The 19565-nt window shown below is 40.2% G+C and overlaps 1 protein-coding gene across 1 annotated transcript in view; it reads right to left on the bottom strand.

Moving 5' to 3' along the window:
• agmo (alkylglycerol monooxygenase) overlaps positions 1 to 19565 on the bottom strand; it is a 365321-nt gene that overhangs the window by 260743 nt on the left and 85013 nt on the right. The window lies entirely within an intron of this gene.

Genomic DNA, 19565 nt, shown 5'->3' with positions numbered 1-19565 from the left:
TTGACTTATTATACTTCACCATGGTGCATGTCGGTGACAAGTCAGTTCCGGATAATGGTGTCCATTTAAACAGTTCACTAAGTGGCAGTCAGCTTATCCTCCCCTTTGTTTTTTAACTCCTTACATAGACACATAGACTGTTTATTTGCAATTTCTCCAGGTCTGAGGAAAAGTCTGCACCTGACTCACTCGTGCAGCTGTGCTTTACATAGTTGTTGAACAATTTGCTAAATGTTTCCCTCTCTGTTTCTGTTGTTTCCAGGATCATCAATTCTTGGAGAGCTTTTAAAATTGGGGAGAAATTTTTCAAAGCTTAAATTGACTAAAATTATAATTAATTTTTGATCGGAGGTGGTAAACAGAACTTTTAGCAAGTCAGGTCAATGTGACCTCTGCAAAGTGTAACATATAAACAGCAGAATCTCATTAGATTTAGATTTTATCATCATATGTACTCATGTACAGAGAAGTACAGGAGTACAGTGAAAAATGTATAATGTCACCATACATGGCTTGATCTTAGGTACCAAAATGCCTTGGTATAAAAAACTTAATTCCAAAGTAATAAGAGAAACAGAGTTTAAAAAGTTAAGCATTACTTCATAGAATAAGTTAAAAAAAAAGAAATTAGAATAATAGTTAACATTAAAGTCTTTCTTCATTTAAACTAGAAAAATAAAGGAACAGGTTAGAAGTTCAACAGACCTTTATGAGTTCTCTGCTTATCTCACTCTCCAGAAGACCTCGGCTGCCTGTTCGCGACGCTGCAGTCACAGATACTAGCTCTCTCACCCCTTACACTTGCCACGGTGCCCGGTGCCTTGGGAACATGCCCAGGCAGGACACATGCACGCTGAGCCGAGATACCCCCATGAGCCACCAAGAAACTGGGCCAAGACCCATCAAGACCTGCCACGAGACCAGGCCAAGATAGTGTCACAAAATGCCAACAGACCAGGCCGACTGACCGCCGAGAGACCAGGCTGAGATCCGCCGAAAGACCAGGCCAAGGCTCGCCGAGAGATGCGAAGAGACCAGGTTAAGACCCACCAAGAGACCAGGACGAGACCCAACAAGAACTGCCTAGAGACCAGGCTTTGAGCTGCCAAGAGACTGGGCTGACATACCACCACAAGTTGCTGAGACCCACTATGAGACCAGGCCGAGACACTGCCATGGGAGAGGTGAAGAAACCCCAAGAGATAAGAAATAGAAAAGGGAAGAAAGAATAGAAGGAAATGAGAAATAAAGAGACGGAGTGGAGGAGCTCCGGCTGGAGCATCCTATTCTGCCGCCATCTTGGTCCTGTCATTACAAAATACTCATATAATTCCTTAAATGTGAAATACTCCCAAGATGCTTTTACAGAAACGTATGCAGACTAAAATTGTTCATCAAAGTTAGAAAGTTATTTTGAATGCTTTTTTTCTCTGCTGAAGTAGGATTTAAGAGAATTTAACCCAAAATGGCAAGAGAATTAGGCACACTTGATGTCAGAAAAAGGAAGATTGATGTTGGTATAATAAAAGTAAAGCACAATGAATTCTGGATATCTGAAGTAAAACCACAAAGTGCTGGAGAAACTCAAATGCTCCAGCAGCCTCTGTGGAAGGAGAAACAATGTTAACAAGAGTCTTGTTTGAAATGGGGATAGCCACAGAGGCTCCTGCACTACCTGCCTACCTCTCTGACCTTTCCTGGAGTTAACCCATCTATATGACTGTATCTGAGACTTCCTCCCTTCCTAAAACTGCCAAACATCACATCCCCTTGCTCTTGTAAATTCGTCATTGCCTCTAACTGCCTCTCCAACGGATCCATTTGATCTGTTAGGATTCGCAACCAACAGCATTTATTGCAGATATAATCCTCAGTAACTGGTAAACTCTCCCTAAACCCTCACATCCGACAAGAAGAGCATATCACCCTACTAAGGGCCATTTTTGCTTCTTGTAATCTACAGATGTGAGCATGAGAGGTATAATTAATAACTTTGCTGATGACACCAAAATTGGAGGTGTAGTGAACAACGAAGAAGACTACCTTAGATTACAACAGAATCTTGATCAGATGGGCAAATGGGCTGAGAAGTGGCAGATGGAGTTTAATTCAGATAAATGTGAGGTGCTACATTTTGGGAAAGCAAATCTTAGCAGGACTTATACACTTAATGGTAAGGTCCTAGGGAGTGTTGCTGAGCAAAAAGACTTTGGAGTGCAGGTTCATAGCTCCTTGAAAGTGGAGTCGCAGGTGGATAGCGAGGAAGGCATTTGGTGTGCTTTCCTTTATTGGTCAGAGTATTGAGTACAGGAGTTGGGAGGTCATGTTGCTGCTGTACAGGACATTGGTTGCTGGAACATTGCGTGCAATTCTGGTCTCCTTCCTATCGGAAAGATGTTGTGAAATGTGAAAGGGTTCAGAAAAGATTTACAAGGATGTTGTCAGGGTTGGAAGATTTGAGCTTTCGGGAGAGGTTGAATAGGCTGGGGCTGTTTTCTCTGGAAAACTGAGGGGTGAGGGATGACCTTTTAGGGGTTTATAAAATCATGAGGGGCATGGATATGGTAAATAGACAAAGTCTTTTCCCTGGGGTGTGGGAGTCCAGAACTAGAGGGCATAGGTTTAGGGTGAGAGAGGAACGATATAAAAGAGACCTAAGAGGCAACTTTTTCACTCAGAGGGTGGTACTATATGGAATGAGCTGCCAGAGAAAGTGGTGGATGCTAGTAAAATTATAACATTTAAAAGACATCTGGATGGGTAAATGAATAGGAATTGTTTGGAAGGATATGGGCCAGGTGCTGGCAGGTGGGACTAGATTGAGTTGGACCGAAGGGTCTGTTTCTGTGTTGTACATGACTCTAAGAGTCTTCTTTTTCAGAATTGAAGATAATAGGTAGACAGAGGGATCCTGGGTGCATTTGTTGTGGGAAGATTGATGACGGCAATTTTGTAAGAAAAAAGGACAGCATCTAAGAAGAGGAAGTAATTTGCAAGCTTTGTTAACATTGGGTAAGAAAAGGAAACTAAGTAGTCAGCATTATGCTTCAGAAAGCTGATTGACTCAGTTATATCCATTTGCTAATGTTTACACAAGTATTCATTACATTGTTGCATATTGCAAGTACCTACAAACCCAATCATCTCAGTTTCAGCCAATGCCTTTTTATAGCATGCCCATGTGAATCCCCAGTTAAGTTTATGTAGGTGGTAACAAAATTAATATGTAATTAATAGATTTCTCTCTTTACATAAAAAATTAAGTTTGGGGGTGGAATCGAGTGGAATGAGTTGGGTGAGGGCATTGAATTGAATGCTGAGCAAAATGTCAGCTTTCCAAACGTGGGATGAAAGTTGGGAAGTATGCTGACAGCAGAATAAAGCCAGATCATTCAATTCAATTCAATTCAATTCAATTCAATTCAATTCAATATCTTTATAACACAAATAACTACAGATCTGAGGATCTGAAACAAAATCAGACAACACATCAGAACCAATATCTGATCAAGTTTGAAAGCCTAACTAGTTCAAACAAGTGGCTAAGTTTCACAATTTTTCTGTCTCTTCTTTAGTTTTAAAATCATAATTCCCTGAGAACCTAGCTTGATTAGCCAGATACCGTAGATCTGAAATACAACCAGAAGAAACTCAGCGGGATAGCAATTGTGGAGAAAGATTTGCCTTCAATGACTCAATGGAAATTTGCAAGATATATCCGTGAAGTTTGTTGATTTATTCTAATGGAATTAATTTATTAAACTAATATTAAACATAAGAAATGTTATTAATTAAATGTGAAAAAACTTTAAAAGTTGAGATTCAGACTTGTGAGGTTTTAAGCATCTTGGTTTAGATATTAACTATTCTAAATCTAGAACAACTTAAAATCTTTCAGAATGAAAACACAAAATATTGCAGAATCTTTGTCGGCCTTGCATCAGCTGTGGCCAGAGAAAAGGAAAGTTAACATTTTGAGTCTAGTTACTCCTATTCAAAGCTGAACCAATAACTGAGAAGAATAATGCTTAGACATCAGAAGAGCCACCTTAAAGAACCCTAACTTTAGATTATGAAGTCTCAATGAAGCCTTTGTTACATTATGGATTAGGGCTTGACTGGAGGGAGAGAAGGTTGCTGCAAAGAGTGATCAGGTGACACAGACATCACTTCAGCCTCTCCAATCTTAAATCTTTCTGGGTGTTTTTGTCACAATCATGGGGCTGTAGTTCCATCAACAAAAATGCCAATTTCTGTGCAGTGTCACTTTTAAGAGTGAATTGTTTCTGTAACGGTCCACAGAGGCAGCAAATGCAGAAGCAAAACTACAGGGTTGGAATTTACTGGGGGAAATCTAACTTGCTGCTGTCCCTAAAAGAAAAGTGTGCACTGAATGGCTTAATCTTTTCGAAAAAAAAACTCTTGAAACCCTCGAACAACCAGCCTAGTTTTAGTCTTATAAATGGATCAGTAAAGACATTTTCAGTACACAGTGCACTGTAACAAAAGGTTGCCTCTTTTCTGATATATCAGAATAAATCCTATATTCTGTCCATCTCATTCCTTTTGATTTTCCTCTACTCTTCATTGTTTTCCCAGTTTATTAGCAGTCACCTATACTTCATGATTGTATGGACTTCTACTTCCAGTCACTATTCTGTAACCTTTAATTTATTGTCTAGGCTTTTCAAGTAATAGTTTCTACATATACTGATCTATCTGTAAAAACTCTAATTTGTAGTATCAGAGAGATTCCTCTGTTACATGATCGCCTTCTGATGTGAAAGTCACATTGTCAGAACATACACTATCTTGTCTTATTCTCCAATCTTTCACTCCATTCCACCATTCCTTTAACATAACTTCTTCATTCTGAATAGTCAACCAATATCTAAACTTGCTTTTTCTGCACATCCCATAATTGTAACATTCCTTTATTCACTTTTCCCTGACTCAAATATCAGTGTAACAATTATCCATTCTGGAAAGTTGGTCTTTAGGTGTGAAGACTTTGTCATACATGTTAACAGCACTCACATTACCAATAACCAGACTTTTATGTACTACTTCTATTCCTCAAGGCCTTCATTATGAAACACATGAGAACTGGAGGTCATGAGTGCCTCATCAGTTCTACCAACTCCTCAAAAGGTTCAGGATTAGTTTTGATTAGTTATGACAAATGAACCTCGAGAATTTGACTGTCACAGTTGATAAATATCATCATTTTACCACTAAAACATACCGGACCTTTTCCATTCCCTGACATTCCCTTTTATAATACACCACATCTCAAGTAAATTCCACTTCAGATGGTCTTGTACGATGCTTCGTCGCTGATCTAATTTTCTCTAAGTCAGGTTTTATGCCAACTCATTGCCCTCCATGTAAAGCATTTAAATGTGCAGTTAAAAATTGAACTAATTTCAGAACGTTCTGTCCCAAGAGGTCCAAATATGGAAACAGAAGGCAATTTGGGATTTTTCCCATCAACTCATTGATAGGGACAATATTCTATAACCACATGGAATCAGTTTTTTGCATGACCAACTTGCAGTTCAACTGATCAGCTAAACCTTTATGCAACCATTTCATCGATCACCACAGGATTCCTTTTACAGAGTTCACTGCTGTAAGGACATTCAGCAAATTCCACCTTCTTTATCAAAGGAAAATTTCAGTGGTTTCTGAAATCCAGTCTGATCCAATGATATGTCCTTCGTAAGCAACTGAGAGATGAGCACAGGTCTACAAAATATAGAATGAAAATATTTCTCTCTCCATCCCATGGCAACTAAAATTATATTCACATGTTAAATTCACATCCATGAAAAGCTTACTGTAGGATATAGCTCCCTGTTCTGATATAATATGCAGATTTGGCACTTATTAATACACTTCCTTTCCTGGCACACTGTTCAGTAACCACAACATTTAGAAGTATTTTAAATGAAGGATAAAGTAGGGTGAGCAAATCGCTTAAGTAATTTTAAACCATTTGCTTTATTCTCTCAGATTCTTGAATCACCTGATACCATTATTGCTCTGATCAGAAACATTAGGTTTTGTTAAGGTTATTATTACAACTAGAAGGAGGGGTGAACTGGATCACCACCTTTTAATCCTCTTGCTTGGTCACAACAAATATGTTAATTTTTTTTAAGTATGCAGCTGTATCACACTTGCATTAACATGGAGGGCTGATTTTCACCAAAAAAATGGCAGAGTGCCAATTTCAGGAGAATTCCTCTCAGTGAAACAGTGAGTTAGCTCCATAGCTCACCTCAACAAGTATGTTTCATGCCTCCATAGCAATGCATTCACACTATCTCATGCTCATCAATAGCAAAGCGATCGAGACTGTTCACCACCGCGAGTGCCATATTTAAATCCCGACAGTGCACCACTTCAAACGCTGACAGCCTGCTCTGAAGTAGTCACCCAGGTCAGTCAGATGTTCAAAGTCTGGAGGAGCAAGAAGGTTAATGATCTTCTGCCTGCTGCAAGGTTAAATGTCACAGCACTGTCTCTGTGTCACCTCTCACTCACCATAACTGTGCCATTCCACCTATGAAGACTCAGGGTCTGTCAATCTCAATATTACATGTAGTATCTTCCCTCATTTGATATCATTCACCCCATTCCAAGAAACTAACTTTTCCTGACTTCTGCGCTTCCTTCTCACTCACCAAAGACGCCTCGTCATCTTTCCTGATTGACGGAAGAGTAAGCCCCTGAACACCCAAAGACTCCTTGGACTGTTCACTGTGACCTCCCTATCTACCTGCATTGAAAGGAATGGCAGAGATGCTGGAAGTATTCAAGTGCAAAGTGAATGAGCACTAAAAAAAAGGTTATTCATCAGAGTATTCAGTTCAGAAACCAAATATCACATTGCAGCTGTTACAGGTTATTGGTTAGACCACTTTTGGAATAATACATTCAATTCTGGTCTCCCTGCTGCAGGAAAGATGCTATTAAACTTAAAAGAGTTCACAAATGACTTACAAGGATGTTGCCAGGGTCGGGGGATTTGAGACATAGGGAGAGGCTGAACAGGCTGGGGCTGTTTTTGCTGGAGTGTCGGGAGCTGACGTGTGACCTTATAGAGGTTTACAAAATTATGAGGGGCATAGATAGGATAAATAGACAAAGTCTTTTCCCTGGGGTCGGGGAGTCCAGAACTAGAGGGCATAGGTTTAGGGTGAGAGGGGAAAGATATAAAAGAGACCTAAGGGGCAACATTTTCATGCAGAGGGTGGCACGTATATGGAATAAGCTGCCAGAGGAAGTGGTGGAGGCTGGCACAATTACAATATTTAAAAGGCATCTGGATGGGTGTATGGATAGAAAGGGTTTGGAGGGATATGGGCCAAATGTAGGAGATGTGGTTGGCATACACGAGTTGGAACTAAGGGTCAGTTTCTGTGCTGTATAAATCTATCACTCTATGATTCAAAGAACCCTATGACAATGCATGATTCAGGTGCCTGTCCTTGAATTGAAAGTAGCATAGCAGAAGCATATCAATTGGAGATGTCTGTGAGCTCCAAAGTGCAGTACTGTATTAAATATGAGCCCTAAGTTTGTCCTGATGATTTGATGTGTCCAGTCCTTTGCTGCTGCCAGTTTCCTCAGTGGAGGAAGCAGGTGGGTTGCTGCCCATGAAGCACACCCAGAGATGTTTGGATATTCCAGAGAAAAGGCTGGCAGGTTGGAGCAGCCAGACATCCATCAGGATATTCATGTTGAATATTGTCACCACCTAGTTTCTCTACACTGCCTGGGAATGGAGCAAACTACGTATAAAGTTTCATGATGATGTGTGCCAATCTTGCTGCTCACTAGCAAGATTTCCATTTTGCTGTTGAAACCTTAGATGGAAATTGAACCTTTCTTTCCTCAATATTGAGAACCTCATTGTTTCATTATTGTCATATTTTATTAACTAATTTGCCATTAGCTTTGTAAATCTGTTACACATCAAATAAACGCTGAAATCTGAAACAAAAATAGTGCGCTGGAAAATCTCAGCAAGTCTGGCAGCATCTGCGCGAGAGAGAAAATAAATTAATGTTTCAAGTCCAGTATAGTGCTTCTTCAGAACTGAAAAGGTGTTGGAAAATGTGTCCTTTATGTATTTTTGATAGAGAAGGTGGAAGGGCAAAGGGAAGGCTGGAGGAGAGGCCCAGTGAAAAAGACAATGGGATTGTTAATCATGGTGAAAGAGAGTTTGTAAAATGGAGAGAATGGGTTCTCACTGCCAACATCAAAGTAAACAAGACACAAATAAGATAAGGCTGTTAACGGGATGGGGAGGTGGGCAAAATGTAAGGAAAGTGTAATTTGGACCAGTTTCTGAAGTTCTGGAATTCAATGTTGAAACCTCAAGGCTGAAGCCTAAAATAATGTTGTTCCTTGGGCTCACATTGTACTTCATTGGAAATTGCAGCAAGCCAGGACAAAATGAGCATGACAGCAACATGGTTTATTAAAATGGAAAGCAACAGAGAGGGTACGCTCATTCCTACAGATAGAGTGGAAGTGTTCCAAAATGCAGTTACCCAGACTGCGTTTGGTTTCACCAATGTAAAGGAGACCACATTGTGAGCAGCAAATGAAGTAAGATTCCTTTATGTATTCTTGAGTGTGGGTTTATCATCTTTCCAAAGTGGGGAGATGTAGGCAACCTTTAACATCCAATATATGCAAACTATCATATTAGAGCAAATTAAACAGAATCTGTAAGCTTCTTGATGCTTGGTTTCAATACCTTTAGATAAAATGTTAATTTAATTTCAGATAATTTTGTTTATTCTACTCGTAACTAATCTGTGGTGAGGTGATTGCAACCATCTTAGATCCATGCTTCACGTTTTCAAAGAACATTTTAATTTGTGAAGTTTTCAGATACTAAAATCAGATGATAAAAGTTGAAAATTGGTAATCCATATTTGACCATTATCATCTCAATATAAAATAATATCCTGTCTGTAAAAATCACAATTTATTGACTTCTAAAAATAATTGCTTTGCATACTATTTCAAATTTCAACTATGGTTTCTTTTAGAAAAGGATTACATAACAACACAAATACCTTATTAAAAGTGATCAGTATTTAAGAAATAGTTTTGCCCAATTATTTTCTATGAAATTACAGCTACTCAATTACTTCAATAAACTTGGTGATGACAAGACAAAGCAACTAATACTTTTACATTTCTTAACCTGGCATCAGTCATCACTACGGAGTGAATCAAGGTAGTATTTCAACCAGTCTGTTCCACATATTGTCAAAGTGAAAATGCTATCCAGCATTTCAAAGTTAGATAAGTCTGCAACCAACACATTTATTGAAGGATTAGAACTCCTTGTGGCTTGTACCACTCATTCAGATACATCACTATCTTCATACACTTCATCAGAATTCTCTTTGTTATGTATTACTGTTTTGACTAATTCATCTCAGCTTGATGCCAGTTCATACCTGAAGCACCTACTTATGACTCCTCAGGCATTTTGTTGTGTATTGTTGCTGCTCCAATTCTATCTTCCTCCAAAACAGCCAAATCCAAAGACCCCTTTCATCCTCATTTGGCTCATCTTTAAACGCTTCCATTGATGCCTATATGCAGTATCTGGATCATTTTGCAATCTTGTAATCATTGAGTTTTTATTCTGTGACATGACAGAATGCCTCATTTGCTCCACCGAGAAAATGACTGTTTCCTCAAGAGATTTTAAGATAGCAGACATCTGATCTTAAAAGAAAGGTTTCCCTTTCTCTAAACACCAGTTAACACTAATATAATATTGAACTGGAGATTCACAAATTTAATTTCTTTAGTTCTTTGCACAATCTGTTCAAGTCCACACCATTGTCTTGAAAGGAATAACCATCTACTCCTGAAATCTAATAATGCTTACCTACATTAAAAGCTTTTACCTGATCTATTTTCTTGTAATTTTCACTGAAGAACTCAAATGAAAGCCTCAAACCTTCATTACAATCCAACTAATGGGCATGCACCTCAAAATAATTTTTTTACTTCTGAGTTTATTTCTAAGTCAAAAGTGACAATGCTAAGGCCATACTTAGTTCCCTCTTCAACAGGGATGAAACTCATGTCCACCTATCCACTTCATTCTTCCATTGGTCATACGATTCAGAGTGAGAGAGAATCAGACCGTGATCATATTCCAACACTTTGGTTTGTGTCATTTCCCATTATGGGTGTTAGAATTGTAGTGTTCTGTCTAAAAATTGTTTTTCCTTAAACTCCCAAACTTCACCTTCAAGTAATCATCTTCCATTCCCATGGTGTGCTTCAGAAATCCAGTTGGTGAAAGATATAACTGGAATCACTTGCACAAACATTTATTTATGCATGCAGTTACAAATAAGCACCCCAAAATCACACTGCCAATTGGTAGGTACTCAAGTGTATCCTGACTTAGTGCCCACCTTCTGCTGACAATTAAATGCAATACATGATGAAGAATCAGAAGTTTTAAAAAAAAATCATAGGATCCTCTCGGGCAAGATGAAGTCAGACAGAGCACAGAGGAGACAAAAGAGTTACATTAAAAAAACGTGGGTTCAGATCCAGAACAGGGGAGAATTACAATAAGATTTGGCTTCATCCACATGTAGAACAGAGAGATGCAGAAGCAGCATAAATCTCCTAATCTTAATATGAAGAGATTCATGAGCTCCCTATCCATGATTTTACTTTATTTTTGGCAAAGAATGAACATATCCCAAAGCTCCCCTAAAAAAGACATTTTGCACCGCCAGACCAAGATTTTGTCAAGGTTTCTCAGCAAACTAGGACAAAAATACCCAACTGTGTGTTATATAAATAAAAAGAAAATTCAAGTACAAAGACAGACTGCAGCATAATTTGGAAGAAAGTCATATTCCACTGCATTTCTGTGTCACTAAGAATTTTCATGATAAGTTAAAGGCTAATGTATGTCTGGTTTTACAGAGAAAATAATTGAATTATAGAATTGATCCCAAAACATCACTAAAAATACAGAAATGCAATGCAATAAAAAAATGAATTTACCATACCCAACCATCATAAATCTGTGGCCTCAGCTATTTGTTTTTTTTTTAAGTTGTTCATGTTTTTGAGCCTGGGTCAGCTTTTTTTTGAAGTAGTTGTTTGCTTTTCTGTCAAGTTGATATATCATCTCACCAACTCTGTACTCCAGAACTTCCCTTCCAACACTCTGAGACCCACAGACTCTCTTTCTAAATATTCTCAAGCCACCATCACCTCATTGTATTTTAAAGGCGAAAGTGAGGACTGTGGATGTTGAAGATCAGAGTCAAGATTAGAGTGGTGCTGTAAAAGCACAGCAGATCAGGCAGCATCTGAGGAGCAGGAAAATCGACATTTCGGGTAAAAACCCTTCATCAGGAATGAGGCTGAGAACCTCGGAAGTGGAGATATAAATGGGAGGGGGGTGAGGCTGGGGGGAAGATGGCTGAGAATGCAATAGGTGATGGAGTGGGGGTGAAGGTGATAGATTGGAAAGGAGAGGGGAGCAGATAGGTGGGAAGGAAGATTGGCAGATGGGACAGGTCATAAGGTTTGTGCTGAGCTGGAAGGTTGGAACTGGGGTAAGGTGTGGGGAAGGGAAATGGGGAAACTGGTCAAGTCCACATTGATGTCATGGGGTTGAAGGGTCCCAAGACAGAAGATGAGGTGTTCTTCCTCCAGGTGCTGGGTGGTGAGGGAGTGGCAATGGAGGAGGCCCAGGACCTGCATGCCCTTGGCAGAATGGGAGGGTGAGTTGAAATGTTCAACCGCGGGACAGTGGAGTTGATTGGTGCCGGTGTCCTGGAGATGTTCCTGAAGCGCTCTGCAAGTAGATGTCCAGTCTCCCCAAAGTAGAAGGAACCACAATGGGAGCAACGGATACAGTCAATGACATGTGAGGAAGTGCAGATTAATCTTTGACGGATGTGGAAGGCTTCTTTGGGGCCTTGGATGGAAGTGAGGGGGAGGTGTGGGCGCAGGTTTTGCAATTCCTGTGGTGATAGGGGAAGGTGCCAGAAGTGGAGGGTGGGCAGTAAGGGGGCGTGGACCCAACCAGGTAGTTGCAGAGGGAATGGTCTTAACGGACAGTGAGTAGGGGTGGGGATGGAAATGTATCTCTGATGGTCGGGTCTGTTTGTAGGTGGCAGAAATGTCGGCGGGATGATGCAATGTATGCGGAGGTTGATGGGGTGGAAGGTGAGGACCGGGGGTTCTGTCCTTGTTGCGGATGGAGAGGTGGGGTTCGAGGGCAGAGGTGCGGGACTTGGATGAGATGCACTGGAGGGCACCATCAACCACATGGGAGGGGCAATTGTGGTCTTTAAAAAAGGAGGCCATCTGGTGTGATCTGTGGTGGAAGTGGTCCTCCTGGGAACGGATGAGGTGGAGGTGGAGGAATTGGGAACAAGCGTTAGTATTTTTACAGGAGGCAAGGTGGGAGGAGGCCATTCAATAAATTACAACACTGCGCAAAAGTTCTGATCAATCTCATAAACCATCAAGAATAGCAGCAAAACAAATCAATAGGTAAGTAACTCAAAAGCTTGTAAAATAGCCACTCCATTTATTTGCAATACATAATTAGAATTTACATATATTTAAAACAGTTTAAAAAGTAGAACATTCAATGCTTAGAATTTGGTTCTTTCAGATGTTTGGTCAGTTTTCTAAAATAATCCTCATTTTCCAAACAATGAAGGGAGAGTGGAACAACTGAAAACACAATCTGGGACCAACAGGCACAAAAAGTAACCTCGAGATTGTGTGAACAGCACAATTTCTAAGGAGTCCCATTCACAAACCTGCTGTACTAACTTACAGATTTGAATTTTATCATATAGATAATATTCCCTAATGAAGAAGTCAATGCCTATTTCACTGAAAATTCTATGCACATGTGAAATTCATTTTTTTGATTATAAAATTAACGTATAACTTATTCCATCCAGAATTATCTGTCATTAATGTTTTCCACTGCGACATATTGAGAATTTATGAACATGATAGTCAATACCTTTATGTATAAAGAAACTAAAATATATTTGAGATGAACCGACGGCCCTTATGCATGGCAAAATTAAACCAATATGGTTCAAATTCCCCAAAATGACTTTACAGACAGTCTTTTTCAGACAGAATTATTCAGACTTGCACCCATGCTTATTATTTAGGCAAATGTAGCAACCAATTTGTACATTGCAAGTTCCCATGAACAGCAAGTGAAATAAATACCCAGACACTAGAGCTGGATAGTTATTCTGCATGCCATGCACATCATTTTAAAACACATTATGCTAAGCTAGGTGCTGTACATATTTGATCCACTGTTCGAAGTTTGGCTTAGAAAGTTTTACATTCTTGCCAACCATTCAGATTTTCTTTGGACAATAAAAAAGCTAATTATTTGCCAGGACTCCAGACTTAACATAGCTTTGTCCAAAATTTTATGGATGCACATCAAATTTCATTTTGGCAGGAGGAGTTTAAAGCATCCTGGAGAATTATCAACACATGATTTACTGTATTACATAAACATTTAAGAAGACAATGAGTAATATCTCATCGCCTTATGCGAGGAGACAGACAAATTGACCCGATCAATCCGTAATTTTTCGTATACTAATTCTGCAAAGTATAACAGAGTAGGTATGGGTAGTATTAATACTCAATGCTCGAGCTGTTATTTTAAAGGGTCACTGCTTTTCTAATGACGTGTATCACAACAAAGTGTATAGCAATCCTTTTGGTTTAAGTGAAACGACCATTAAAGAAGTCAGGTATCTCACAATGATGTGGTTAGTATTGTTATTGTTCCTACTCCTCCACCATAACTTGTAATTCAAGAGGTGATTAGACTCTCACTTGACGGAGATATCTTGGCTGAACATTTGTGATTTATTTGTCAAAGTTTGGATGTTTTCCAGGTCTTCTTACATGCATCATTAACAGAAAAGTTGCGAATAGAACTGAATGCTGTGCAATCATCATTAATCATTCCCACTTTTGACCTTTTGTTGGAGGGAAAGTCATTGATGAAGAGGCTGAAAATGACTAAGTTGAAGGCTGTGGTTAGTTTCACTTCCTTAAACCAAGGCTCTCAAACTAGTTTTGTCCATGGCTAAGGCAACGACTCAACAGACCATCTGCCTGTCCTACCCGACCCACTTTTTCTGAAAGTAAATCTCAGAATTAACGAAAACATGTGGGAACAAGAAATACCATGCTGTGCTTTCAAGAAAACACATAATAGCTATTTGTGTATTCTTAAATGCAACGAGGCAAGTAAATTAATTCATGTCAAAACAGAAGTACAGAACTTTACATATTACAAACATAAAAGAAGATTTGTTCGAAACATTCTTACACATGTTACACTGTTCATAATAATTCTCTTCTGAAAAACGCATATTTATTGTGTACGTCCCCACAGGACTAGAAATGTTAAATCTGCTTTCTCTCCATTATTCCTGATGAAGGGCTTTTGCCCGAAACGTTGATTTCGCTGCTCGTTGGATGCTGCCTGAACTGCTGTGCTCTTCCAGCACCACTAATCCAGTATTTCTCTCCATAGATGCTGCCAGACCGGCTGGGTTTCTCCAGCAGTTTCTGTTTATCTTTCAGATCTTCAGCATCTGCAGTTCTGTGTTTTAAATTATGACATTGTATAGTTGCTCAGTTCTGAAGGAAGTCACAGAACTCAAAACATTAACTATGTTCTTGCCACAGATTCTGTCAGACCTCCTGAATTTCTCCAGTAATTCCTGTTTTTGCTTATATAGTTGTTCCTGCTAAAGAAGCCACCTACCACACACCCAAGATCCAGCATGGTTGGATGACATTATGCAAACCATGGAGCTGGATTTTACATGTCACTGTCAGGTATGTTTTCAGTGGGAAGCCATGTATATAACAAAGAAAAAAACACCAGTTCAAATAGAAGTATGGCCTTCAATTAACTGTACATCTTCTAATCCAATGTAATAAACAGTCAAAGGCATACCTAAAACATCTTGCAATGCAATCAGATGGAAACCTGCGTAGACCCCAATAGTATTCGTACCAATATCTAACTTACTAACGTAATTTGTACATGACTGTATCACACAATAAACTATAGCTTGTTAAACACAAGACTATCTTCTTGGTAAGACTCACTAGTGTGATTCTTCTACCTTTAGAACACAGAACATAGAAAAGTACAGCACAGAAAAGGCCCTTTGGCCCACGATGTTGTGCCAAGCGTTAATCCTAATGTTAAATAAAATAACTTAGCCTACTCACCCCTCAATTCACTGCTATCCATGTGCATGTCCAGCAGTCGCTTAAATGTCCCCAATGTCTCTGCTTCCAACACCACCGCTGGCAACGCATTCCATGCATTCACAACTCTCTGCATAAAGAATCTAACTCTGACGTCCCCTCTGTACCTTTCTCCTAATACCTTAAAACTATGACCCCCTTGTGCCAGTCCATCCTGCCCTGGGGAAAAGTCTCTGGCTATTGACACTATCCATTACTCTCATTATCTTGTATACCTCAATCAAGTCATCTCTCTTCCTCCTTCTCTCCAGAGAGAAAAGTCCAAGCTTATCAACCTTTCTTCATAAGGCAAGCCCTCCAGTACAGGCATCATCCCGGTAAACCTTCTTTGCACCCTCTCCAAAGCCTCTGCACCTTTCCTATAATAGGGAGACCAGAACTGGACATAATATTCCGAGTGTGGCCTCACCAGGGACTTGTAGAGCTGTAGCAAAGCCTTACAGATCTTGAAGTCAATTCCTCTGTTAATGAAAGCCAAAACACCATATGCTTTCTTAACAACCCTCTCCACTTCGGTGGCAACTTTGAGGGATTTATGTACTTGAACACCAAGATCCCTCTGTTCCTCCACACTGCCAAGAATCCTGTCTTTAATCCTAAAGTCCGACTTTCCAAAATACATCACTTCGCATTTATCCAGGTTGAACTCCATCTGCCATTTCTCAGCCCAGCTCTGCATCCTGTCTATGTCACGCTGCAGCCCGCAATAGCCCTCGATACTATCAACGGTACCTCCAACCTTTGTTTTGTCTGCAAATTTACTAACTCACCCCTCAACCTCCTCATCCAAGTCATTTATAAAAAAAAACTATAAAGAGCAGAAGCCCAAGAACAGAGTCCTGCAGGACCCCACTCAACACTGACCTCCAGCCAGAAAACATTCCATCTACAACCCCTCTCTGTCTTCTGTCAGCCAACCAATTCTGAATCCAGATAGCCAAATCTTCCTGTATCCCATTCTTCCTGACTTTATGAATGAGCCTACCATGGGGAACCCTATCAAATGCCTTGCTGAAACTCATATACACCACATCCACTGCTCGACCTTCATCGACCTGTCTTATCACCTCCTCAAAAACCTCAATAAGATTTGTGAGGCATGACCTGCCCCTCACAAAGCCATGCTGACTCCCTTTAATCACGCTATGCTTTTCCAAAAAGTCATAAATCTTATCCCTCACAATTCTTGCTAAAACTTTGCTGACCACAAACATAGGACTGACTGGTCTGTAATTGCCAGGGATTTCTCTATTACCCTTCTTGAAAAAAGAGAAACAACATTCACCTCCTTCCAATCCTCCGGTACGACTCCCGTGGAGACTGAGGAAGCAAAGATCTTCGCCAGCGGCTTGGTAACCCCCTTTCTCACTTCCCGGAGCAGCCTAGGATAAATCTGGTCTGGCCCTGGGGACTAATAAATCTTAATGTTTGCCAAAATTTCCAGCACATCAACTTGATCTGCTCAAGCCTGGTCAGCTCCTCAAAGTTCTCATTCACAACAAGGTCCCTTTCATTAGTGAAAACCAAAGCAAAAAAATCATTTAGGGCTTCCCCTATCTGCTCAGACTCCACGCACAAGTTCCTTACACTATCCCTGATCAGCCCTACCTTCTCCCTGATCATCTTCTTATTCCTTACATAGGAGTAAAATGCCTTTGGATTCTCCCCAATCATTCTTGCCAAGCCTTTTTCGTGCCCCCTCCTGGCACTCCTCAGTCCATTTCTGAGCTCCTTTCTAGCAAGCCTATAATCCTGTAAAGCTGTGCAAAATCCTTGCCTCCTCCACCTTACATAAGCTGCCTTCTTCCTTTTGACGAGAAGCTCTTTTGTTCTCGTCATCCAAGGTTCCTTAATCTTACCCCTTTTTACCTGTCTCAAAAGATCAAATTCATGCATCACTCACAACAACTGCTCCTTAAATAGTCTCCACATGTCTGCTGTGTCCTTTCTGTGGAACAATTGCTCCCAGTCTGTACTTCCCAGTCTGATAGTGTCATAATTTCCTTTTCCCCAATTAAATATCTTCCCTCAGTAACTGCTCCTTTTTCTCCCCAAGGCTATGGTAAATGTGAGGCAGTTGTGATCACTTTCACCAAAGTGTTCTCCCACCACGAGATATGACACCTGTCCTGGCTCATGGCCGAGCACCAAATCCACAATGGCCTCTCCCCCCGTTGGTCTGTCTACATACTGAGTCAGGAAACCATCCTGATCATACCTGACAAAAACGGCTCCATCCAAAACATCTGCATTAAGGAGGTTCCAGTCGATATTGGGAAAGTTGAAATCACCCATAACAACAACCCTGTTACATCTGCATTTTTCCAGAATCTGCCTGCCTATGAGCTCTTATATCTCTCTACTGCTATTAGGTGGTCTGTAGAAAACCCCCAATGCGGTGGCTGTTCCCTTGCTGTTCCTAACCTCCACCCATTCTGACTCAGTAGACAAACCTTCCCCAACAACCTTCGTTTCTGTAGCTGTGATGCACTCGTTGATTAGCAATGCTACACCCCCTCCTCTTTTTCCACCCTCCCTGTTCTTTTTATATGTTCTAAACCCTGGAACATCAAGCAACCATTCCTGCCCCTGTGAAACCCACGTCTCCGTTATGGCCACAACATCATAGCCCCAAATACTGCTCTAAGTTGATCACTCTTATTTCTGACACTCCTTGCGTTAAAGCAGACACACTTTAACTGATCCTTTTGTTTCATCACGTGAGAAACCTTCCCAGTAGGTTCACTACATCCTGTCACTGCCCCATCTGCAACTGACCACCTCTCAGATATGTGGCTCTGATTCCCACCCCGCTGCCAACTAATTTAAACCCTCCTGAACCACACAAGCAAATCTCCCACATTTGTGCCCCTCCAGTTCAGGTGCAACCCGCCCTTCACATACAGGTCCCATCTTCCCCAGTAGGTATCTCAATGGTCTAGGTATGTGAAGCCCTCCCTCCTGCACCAGCCTTGCAGCCATATGTTAAGCTGCATTCAACTGACTGTTCCTCACCTCACTATCTTGTGGCACTGGTAGCAAACCACTCTACTCGTCCTGCTCTTCACCTTCCAACCTAACTCTCTGTAGCCACTTTTCAGATCCTCAATCCCTTTCCTGGCTATATCATTTGTGCCAATATGTACCATGATTTCTAGCTGCTCACCCTCCCCCTTCAGAATCCTGTAAACCCAAATCAGTGACATCCCAGACCCTGGCACCAGGGAGGCAGCGTACCTTCCAGGAGTCCAGTTCCTGACCACAAAAATCTCCTGTCAATCCATCTAACTATTGAGTACCCTACCTCAAATGCTTTTCTATTCTCCCCACTTCCCTTCTGAGCCACAGTGCCAGGTTCAGTGCCAGAGACCTTTGTATACCAAATACACACCTAAGGTAAAAACAATGACTGCAGATGCTGAAAACCAAATACTGGATTAGTGGTGCTGGAAGAGCACAGCAGTTCAGGCAGCATCCAACGAGCAGCGAAATCAACGTTTCGGGCAAAAGCCCTTCATCAGGAACCTAAACCTATTCACAGGTAGTAGCAACAAACTATCCCAACCATTGGTTGGCATTGATTGTTATCACAAAACATGTAACATCAATATAACATAATGTTCATGGAACATTGCAAATGCACATACAGATTTTAAAAACATTTTATTTAAAATCTTATATATAAACATAATCAATTCAATATCATGATGCACAATTTCTTCATGTACTTTTTTGTCCAATATCATTTTGATCTATTTGGTTTATGTACTCGTAATGTCTCTATTTTAAAATTCCCAACACGAATTACAAATATTCTCCCTTAAAACATTCAAAATCTCTGTGTTGCCCCATTCTGGTCTCTTGTGTATTCATGAATTTAATTCTTCCATGCCTTCAACTGCCAAACATCAAACTCTAGAATTCCATCTCTTTTACATAGCTTCTTATAACTTAACATTTTGGCAAATTGATTTTTTTCGCCTGATTTAATAACTTTTTATTTTACTCCGTATAAAATGTTGTTTGATAACTCTCCTATAAAACACTGTTTTACCATGTTAAAGGCATTATATAAATGCAAGGTTTGTTGAAACGTAATAACTGCTCCATCTAAAAGGTACTGCTTCAATGTTAACAATTTACAAGAAAATGCCAGCATAGTAGTCATGGCCGAATAAAGTTATTCTGAGATA

This window comes from Chiloscyllium punctatum, chromosome 8 (genome assembly GCF_047496795.1).
Source record: "Chiloscyllium punctatum isolate Juve2018m chromosome 8, sChiPun1.3, whole genome shotgun sequence".
In the NCBI taxonomy this organism is placed as follows: Eukaryota; Metazoa; Chordata; class Chondrichthyes; order Orectolobiformes; family Hemiscylliidae; genus Chiloscyllium; species Chiloscyllium punctatum.
Note: the sequence above shows the minus strand (reverse complement) of the source record. Positions and strands in the feature narration are given on the sequence as shown.